The sequence below is a fragment of the Bos grunniens genome, chromosome 2, assembly GCF_055505025.1.
Source record: "Bos grunniens cultivar Pamir isolate PY7600 chromosome 2, Bosgru_T2T1.0, whole genome shotgun sequence".
NCBI lineage: Eukaryota > Metazoa > Chordata > Mammalia > Artiodactyla > Bovidae > Bos > Bos grunniens.
In genome coordinates, this window is record NC_141166.1 from 107,186,254 (window position 1) to 107,194,773 (window position 8,520).

Below are 8,520 nucleotides of genomic sequence, written 5' to 3' on the forward strand. Positions count from 1 at the left end.
AGGAACTCCACTATTCAGTGTAGATAATATTTAGCACCCTTTCAGTTTGCAAATTCAAGTGACATATAGATGAAGCCTATGATAATACCTGGAAGAGAAAACTGAATCATATTACCTGTTTTATGACAGTGGACCTGTTTAGGAAACATCAACATATAGTGGTTAAAAAGCTATTAGAAATTTTCTTTTGCTGAAGTGATAAAATTTCTGCTTTTAAGTTTGAGATTTAAAAGTCCAAAGTTCAATTTTCAGCAGAAATTAATTTTTCACATTCTGACATCAAGAATACACTTAGTCTTGATATCTATCTGTGATAAGAGGGAAAGCCACAAAACAAAGACAAGCTCTAGAATAATTTAAAAGATTTGGTCTCTGATCTCCCAAATACTTGAGAGAACAAAAATAGAAATACTTTTATGAAAAAACCTGTCGTATTAAAAAAAAAATTACTTCCACTTTAACATTTAGGTACCTTCCGGAACAACTAATATAAGATTGTTTTCATAAACGTAATTGTTGTCTAAAATAACTAACAGTAAATTCAGTGTTTGCCAACAAAAGTCAGTCTTGTCAAGGCTATGGTTTTTCCAGTAGTCATGTATGGATGTTGAGAGTTGGACTATAAACAAAGCTGAGCACTGAAGAATTGATGCTTTTGAACTGTGGTGTTTAAGAAGACTCTTGAGAGTCCCTTGGACTGTGAGGAGGTCCAACTAGTCCATCCTAAAGGAAATCAGTCCTGAATATTCATTGGAAGGACTGATGTTGAAGCTGAAACTCCAGTATTTTGGCTACCTGATGCAAAGAGCTGACTCATTTAAAAAGACCTTGATGCTAAGAAAGATTGAAGGTGGGAGGAGAAGGGGATGACAGAGGATGAGATGGTTGGATGGTGTCACCGACTTGATGGACATGAGTTTGAGTAAACTCCAGGAGTTGGTGATGGACAGGGAGGCCTGGTGTGCTGTAATCCATGGGGTCACAAAAAGTCAGACATGATTGAGCGACTGAACTAAACTGAACTGAACTGAAATTCAGTGTCTCTCACTCTTTTCCTCAGTAACTATTTTGGTTCTTTCTCTTTCGACATGTTGGTTTCAAAGTGAGATTGTTATCAAGATCAGGGAGTCAGCCCCAAGCATCAGATTAATTCGTTACAATGAAAGAAAATGGACAAAAGGTAATTTAAGGATTATTTCTAGACGATAAAGGGAGTAATTGTCACAGTTTTTCAGAAGACCTTTTTTTCACATCCCATTGGTCCTCACTGGCTCCATTCCTAACACAGTTTTGGAGTTTAGCATTGGAGATTAGCATCCTTCATCCTGAAGATTCTACTTTTCTCAGTTCCACATCCATTAATAAATCAGAAACTCATCTTTTCTAGCAAATGAAATTTGGAATATTAGATGAATGTACCATGTGTTAGTATATGTTGTATTTGGACTCACTTGCTATAGCGGCTGGAAGCAAATTCAGGCCCATAAACTTGAAATTCCCCAGCACCATGTCTGCAGACCATACACTTTGCTAGTTGTTCTGAAGAAATCAGCAAATCTTTGTAACCTGTGTTTCCAGTTAAAAATAGAAGTGGTTTGCAATGGGATATACAATGTAGCCTTGCCCTCTTGTGCTTTCTTTGCCCAGTTAACAATTCTATGTTCTACAATAAGGAAGAAGAAAAAAAGAGGAAATTGTAACTATTTTCTTTTTTTTATAGTGCTGCTTTGATAATTAATGAGAATTTTTCTACAGTGCTAACATTACCAGAGGTTTTGGCCATAGTAGATCTCAAAGTTCCATCTGTTGATGCTACTTGCAACACATTTTTTGGTAAGTGTTCTAATCACTTAATGTTTGAGGTGCAGCAGTCATTGGTTAGGCAAAAGCAGAGGAAGAATGGCTAGGGAGAGTAGAGAAGCTAAGAAAGAATGCTCTGTTAGGATTGATATATTTCTGTTTTTAGTATCACATTTTTAAAATTAATTATTTACATTTTGTTAAGGACAAGTAAGCTAGGGTTATAACTCTAATGCTAGAAGGAGAAGAAATGCTCTACATGGCTCTGTACTCCAGCCTAATACTCTACTTACATCATATTTGTTACAGCCACAGTGTTCCTATTGCTAATGGTTACTCTTTTCTCTGTGATAACATGATTTCTTCTCTGCTGCTGCTAAGTCGCTTCAGTCATGTTTGACTCTGTGCAACCCCATAGACGGGAGCCCACCAGACTCCCCCGTCCCTAGGATTCTCCAGGCAAGAACACTAGAGTGGGTTGCTTCATTTTCTCTCCAAATCCTATCAAATTGCTCAGGGCTCTATCTGCCTAGCCTTTGCTAGGTTTCTTCTTACTGGAGACTGTTGTCATTTAGTCACCAAGTTGTTTTCAAGTTGTTTTCAACTCTCTTGCAATTCCATGGACTATAGCCCGCCAAGCTCCTTGGTCCATGAGATTTCCTAAGCAAGAATACTGGAGTGAGTTGCCATTTCCTAGTCTACTGGGTCCTCCAATGACCCAGGGATCAAATCTGCACCTCCTGCCTTGCAGGCGGATTCTTTACTGCTGAGCCAGCTGGGAAACCACAGGAGACTGCACCTTATTCCTAAATTATAGTGACTGTGTTAGCAAACTGCGATCTTGCCTTACTCTGGATAGATAAATAGCATTCTAGTATCCAGGAAGCAAACCCTGTCACCATGTATTCAGTCTCCTAAAACTTTTTTGTGTGTTCCTACTAATTAAGGAAATTTTGGGGATATAGACATCATTAAGCAGGTCAAAATGTCTTCATAATTGCAGATTCTGGGAATTATACATGTCAAATGATGCCTGTAAAGTAAAGATAGAGTAATTTCTCTGGAAATATCTATTCTTAATTTTACCCCCTTCCTTTCTGGTCCAAAGTTTAAGTCACAGAATAGTTTGTGGCTGAGATTGTATTGTATGTGTTGTATGTATTTAAAATAGTTCCATGCATTTGCAGGGTTTTAAATGTAGGTACTAGGTTTAATGTGCCTAGTTAAGAAACTGGATAAAGTCACAGTCAGCTCTAAAAACTTCCTTTTTTTTTTTCCGGTCAAAATCACAAATATAACCTTACTAGTATATCTACATCCTCCAGGAGCTTTAATATTACTTTTGATTTGGTGTACTTAAGATGTTACCAGCTACTAGTCAAATAAATCCTAGAATTTAGTAGTTTATCCTTCTAGAAGTTTATTTCTTTCTCATGTTATATCCCCAAAAATGTATTCAGTGGGCAGCCATGCATGAAGCAATAAAAAAATCCAGGCTTTTTCCATTTTATTGTGCTGCCATTTATATATGGTCATGGATAATTCTTGTTAGAGAAGAGAGTTCATAACATCCACATGTTTCTTTTGTTTTTAGCCTAGATGTCGCACACTTCGGTCCCTCATATATTTTGGGGAAGAATATAGTCCCAGGAGAAATAAAGGCTTAAAAATGTAGTTGCTGAAGGGGCAGCCTCTTTCCAGAAACTAATCTTCTCTATGAAGATATGACATGACATCTATGTGTGCTCAGTCATGTTCAACTCTTTGCAACTCCATGAAGCGGTAGCCCGCTAGGCTCCTATGTCCATGAAATTTTCCAGGCAGGGATACTGGAGTGAGGTGTCATTTCCAAATCCAGAGGATCTTCTTGACCCAGAGATCAAACCTGCATCTCTTGTGACTCCTTCATTGGCAAATGTATTCTTTACCACTGAACCACCTGGGAAGTCCCTCTTCTATGAAAGGGGAACACAAATTGTTAAGAGGACTGGTAGTTACTTGGTCAGTTTTCATTCCAATCCCAAAGAAAGGCAATGCCAAAGAATGCTCAAACTACCACACAGTTGCACTCATCACACAATTGCACTCATTTCACACGATAGTAAAGTAATGCTCAAAATTCTCCAAGCCAGGCTAGAGCAATACATGAACCGTGAACTAACAGATGTTCAAGCTGCATTTAGAAAAGGCAGAGGAACCAGAGATCAAATTGCCAACATCTGCTGGATCATCAAAAAAGCAGGAGAGTTCCAGAAAAACATCTAGTTCTGCTTTATTGACTATGCTAAAGCCTTTCACTGTGTGGATCACAATAAACTGTGGAAAATTCTGAAAGACATGGGAATACCAGACCACCTGACCTGCCTCTTGAGAAACCTATATGCAGATCAGGAAGCAACAGTTAGAATTGGACATGGAGCAACAGACTGGTTCCAAATAGGAAAAGGAGTACGTCAAGGCTGTCTATTGTCACCCTGCTTATTTAACTTATATGCAGAGTACATCATGAGAAATGCTGGGCTGGATGAAGCACAAGATGGATTCAAGATTGCCGGGAGAAATATCAATAGCCTCAAATATGCAGATGACACCACCCTTATGGCAGAAAGTGAAGAAGAACTAAAGAGCATCTTGATGAAAGTGAAAGAGGAGAATGAAATAGTTGGCTTAAAGTTCAACATTCAGAAAACAAAGATCATGGCATCCAGTCCCATAATTTCATGGCAAATAGATGGGGAAACAGTGGAAACAGTCGCTGAATTTATTTTTGGGGGCTCCAAAATCACTGCAGATGGTGACTGCAGCCATGAAATTAAAAGATGCTTACTCCTTGGAAGGAAAGTTATGACCAACTTAGACAGTATATTAAAAAGCAGAGACGTTACTTTGCCAACAAAGGTCCGTCTAGTCAAGGCTATGGCTTTTCCAGTAGTCATGTATGGATATGAGAGCTGGACTGTAAAGAAAGCTGAGCAGAGAAGAATTGATGCTTTTGAACTGTGGTGTTGGAGAAGACTCTTGATAGTCCCTTGGACAGCAAGGAGATCCAACCAGCCCATCCTAAAGCAAATCAGTCCTGAATATTCATTGGAAGGACTGATGTTGAAGCTGAAACTCTAATACTTTTGCCACCTAATGTGAAGAGCTGACTCATTTGAAAAGACCCTGATGCTGGGAAAGATTGAAGGCAGGAAGAGAAGGGGACGACAGAGGATGAGATGGTTGGATGGCATCACCGAGTCAATGGACATGAGTTTGAGTAAACACTTGGAGTTGGTGATGGACAGGGAGGCCTGGCGTGCTGCAGGCCATGGGGTCACAAGGAGTTAGACACGACTGAATGACTGAACGGATCTGAACTGAATTACTTGCTTAACAATATTATTAGCCAAAGAGACTGCCTTAATAATCATTCTAGAAAAACACAAACACTCATCTTGATAAATACTTCATAACCTGGCAGGAGCACTTGGTCATTTCAGATTCTGTTGCAAATCAAAGAACAAAAAGATGCTGGGAAAATCTATTTTACTTGAAAATCTACCCTAAAAAAAATTCAGACTTTAGTCATGCTAGCAATTTGAGGTAGTCCAGTGAAACCTCCCACAAAAATTATTATAAAACTTTAAAAAATGTTTTAAACAAATTCAGCTCTTTGAAATAGCAAAACACTAAATAAAGCAGGCAGAAACTATAGGAGGGGTTCCTTTGAAAAAAACTATGATAAGTAAGATTTACAAGTGCTTCACTTTTCTTTTTTGTCTCAGAATACATCTCTTAACAAACATACTTCTCAGCTCCATGAGCAAAAAGGCATAGCCTTACCAGCTCAGGGTAAGAGTGGACAAAATTTAAAAGTTGATGGAATATCTGGAAATTGAGGGAGAAATCCTGGGTGCCAGAGAGCCTCATGAGGTGTAACTTTCATCTGTATATCATATAAATTACACATGCAGAAGAAAGTTACTCCACTTATCCTTTTATTCACTTAGCTCCAAGTTCACTGTTGCCTGTTCTAAAAAAATATATGTGGATCCTCTGAATAGCATTTTCCTTTTCCAATATTGTTAGTGGAAGGTGCTGGGGAGACATTGACGGAGGGAGTACTTTCTAGTTCTGGTTTGTTCCTAGGCAGCTCCTCCAGCTTTACGCATCTTCCCCTGACTCAACTCTAGTTCCTGCAGCCTGGATGACTTCTCTGGCGTCCACCTCTCACAAAACACAGCAGCAGCAGTCAGCATTTACCCGAGCATCTCTCTCTCAGGCAAGTTTGTAGCAGAGTGATTTCAAGGAAGCAACTGTCCTTGAGAAGCCTACCCTGGCATTTTAGAGAGTGGATTTCTAGTAGATGAACCTCTCCAGTAAATTCTTCATCTCAGCTCTGTAACCTCTTTCTTGGACTACGGATGTTAAGAAATGTCTTCTGCACCTGTGACATTTTTGCACACCATCTGTAGGAAATGAAAACAGGTAAGTAATTAGTAACTTTATGTTTCCAGGATTATTTTGAAAAGTAATGCTGTTAGGATATTTTTTAAAAGAAGGCACATAGGTTACGTTAAGATGGAAAGATTTTTAGAACAAGCGTCTGAAATGGGTGGGGTTAAGTTCATAAATTTCCTCTTTTTTAAGATTATGTTTAAGGAAAGTATATGAAGTGAAATTTTAGAATTTATTTCCTGTGAAATAACTCAAAAGAAATGATATATTCTCTCTGTTTTAACAACAACAAAAAACAGGTTATGATAATACTTGATTAGTTGTTCAGTTGGATTAGAATCAACTACCTTTAGTAAGGGGCTTCCTTCCCAGGTAGCTCAGTGGATAAAGAATATGCCTGCAGTACAGGAGATGCAGGAGACTTAGTTTCAATACCTTGGGTGGGAGGATTCCCTGGAGGAGGGCATGGCAACCCACTCAAGTATTCTTGCCTGGCGAATCCCATGGACAGAGGACCCTGGCCGGCTGCAGTCCATAGAGTTGCCAAGCATCAGAGATGACTGAAGTGACTGAAAACACATGCATATACACACCTTTAGTAAAATCCATTAAAAAGTGCTCACCTCTTCTCACCTCTTTTCAGTTGCAGTGAGACAATATTAGTGATGTTCTGTTAGTGTTGGGGGTAGGGATGCAAGTGAAAATATCGTATAGGTATGCTTATGTTATATAGGCATATTATATACATATAGGTAGGTATATAATGGTGTGTGTGTGTGTGTGTGTATATATATATATATATATGTATGAAGAGGTATAATATTATATAGGTGTATGTTATATAGCTATAAATATATATATAGGTATATTGTTAAAGTGCTGCACTCAGTATGTCAGCAAATTTGAAAACTCAGCAGTGGTCACAGGTCTGTAAAAGGTCAGTTTTCATTCCAATCCCATAGAATGGCAATGCCAAAGACTGTTCAAACTACCATACAATTGCACTCATTTCACATGCTAGCAAGGTAATGTTCAAAGTCCTTCAAGCTAGGCTTCATTCAGCAAGATATGAACCTAGAATTTCCAGATGTACAAGGTAGGTTTAGAAAAGGCAGAGGAACCAGAGATTAAATTGCCAACATTCAGTGGATCATAGAAAAAGTAAAAGAATTCTAGAAAAACATCTGCTTCATGGACTATGCTAAAGCCTTTACCTATGTGGATCACAACAAAATGTGGAAAATTCTTAAAGAAACAGGAATATCAGACCACCTCACCTATCTCCTGAGAAACCTGAAGGAAGGTCAAGAAGCAAGAGTAGAATCGGACATAGAACAATGGACTGATTCAAGATTGGGAAAGGAGTACATCACGACTGTATATTGTCTCCCTGCTTTTTTAACTTACATGCAGAGGCTGGTGGTGGTTTAGTTCACTAAGTCATGTCCAACTCTTGCTACTTCATGGACTGTAGCCTACCATGCTCCTCTGCCCATGAGATCTCCCAGACAAGAATACTGGAATAGAGTGCCATTTCCTTCATCATGTGAAATGCCAGGCTGGATGAATCATAAGCTGGAATCAAGATAGCCAGGAGAAATATCAACAACCTTAGATGCAGATGACACTACCCTAATGGCAGAAAGTGAAAAAGAACTAAGGAGCCTCTTAATGAAGGTGAAGGAAGAGAGTGAAAAAGCTGGCTTAAAACTCAACATTCAAAAAACTAAGATCATAGTATCCAGTCCCATCAATTCATGGCAAACAGATGGGAAAAAATGGAAACAGTGACAGATTTTATTTTCTTGGGCTCCAAAATCACTGCAGACAGTAATTGCAGCCATGAAATTAAAAGATGGTTGCTCCTTGGGAGAAAGGCGATGGCAAAACTAGACAGAGTGTTAAAAAGCAGAGACATCATTTTGCCAACAAAGGTCAATCTAGTCAAAGCTATGGTTTTTCCAGTAGTCATGTATGGATGTGAGAGTTGGATCGTAAAGTAGGCTGAGCACCGAAGAACTGGTGCTTTCAAATTGTGGTTTTAGAAAAGACTCTTGAGAGTCCCTTGGACAGCAAGGAGACCGAACCAGTCAATCCTAAAGGAAATTCACCCCGAGTATTCATCGGAAGGACTGATGCTGAAGTTCCAATACTTAGGCCACCTGATGTAAAGAGTGGACTTATTGGCAAAGACCCTGATGTTGGGAAAATTATCAGCAAGTAATAGAGGATGAAGAAGGGGGTGACAGAGGATGAGATGGTTGGATAGTACCACCAACT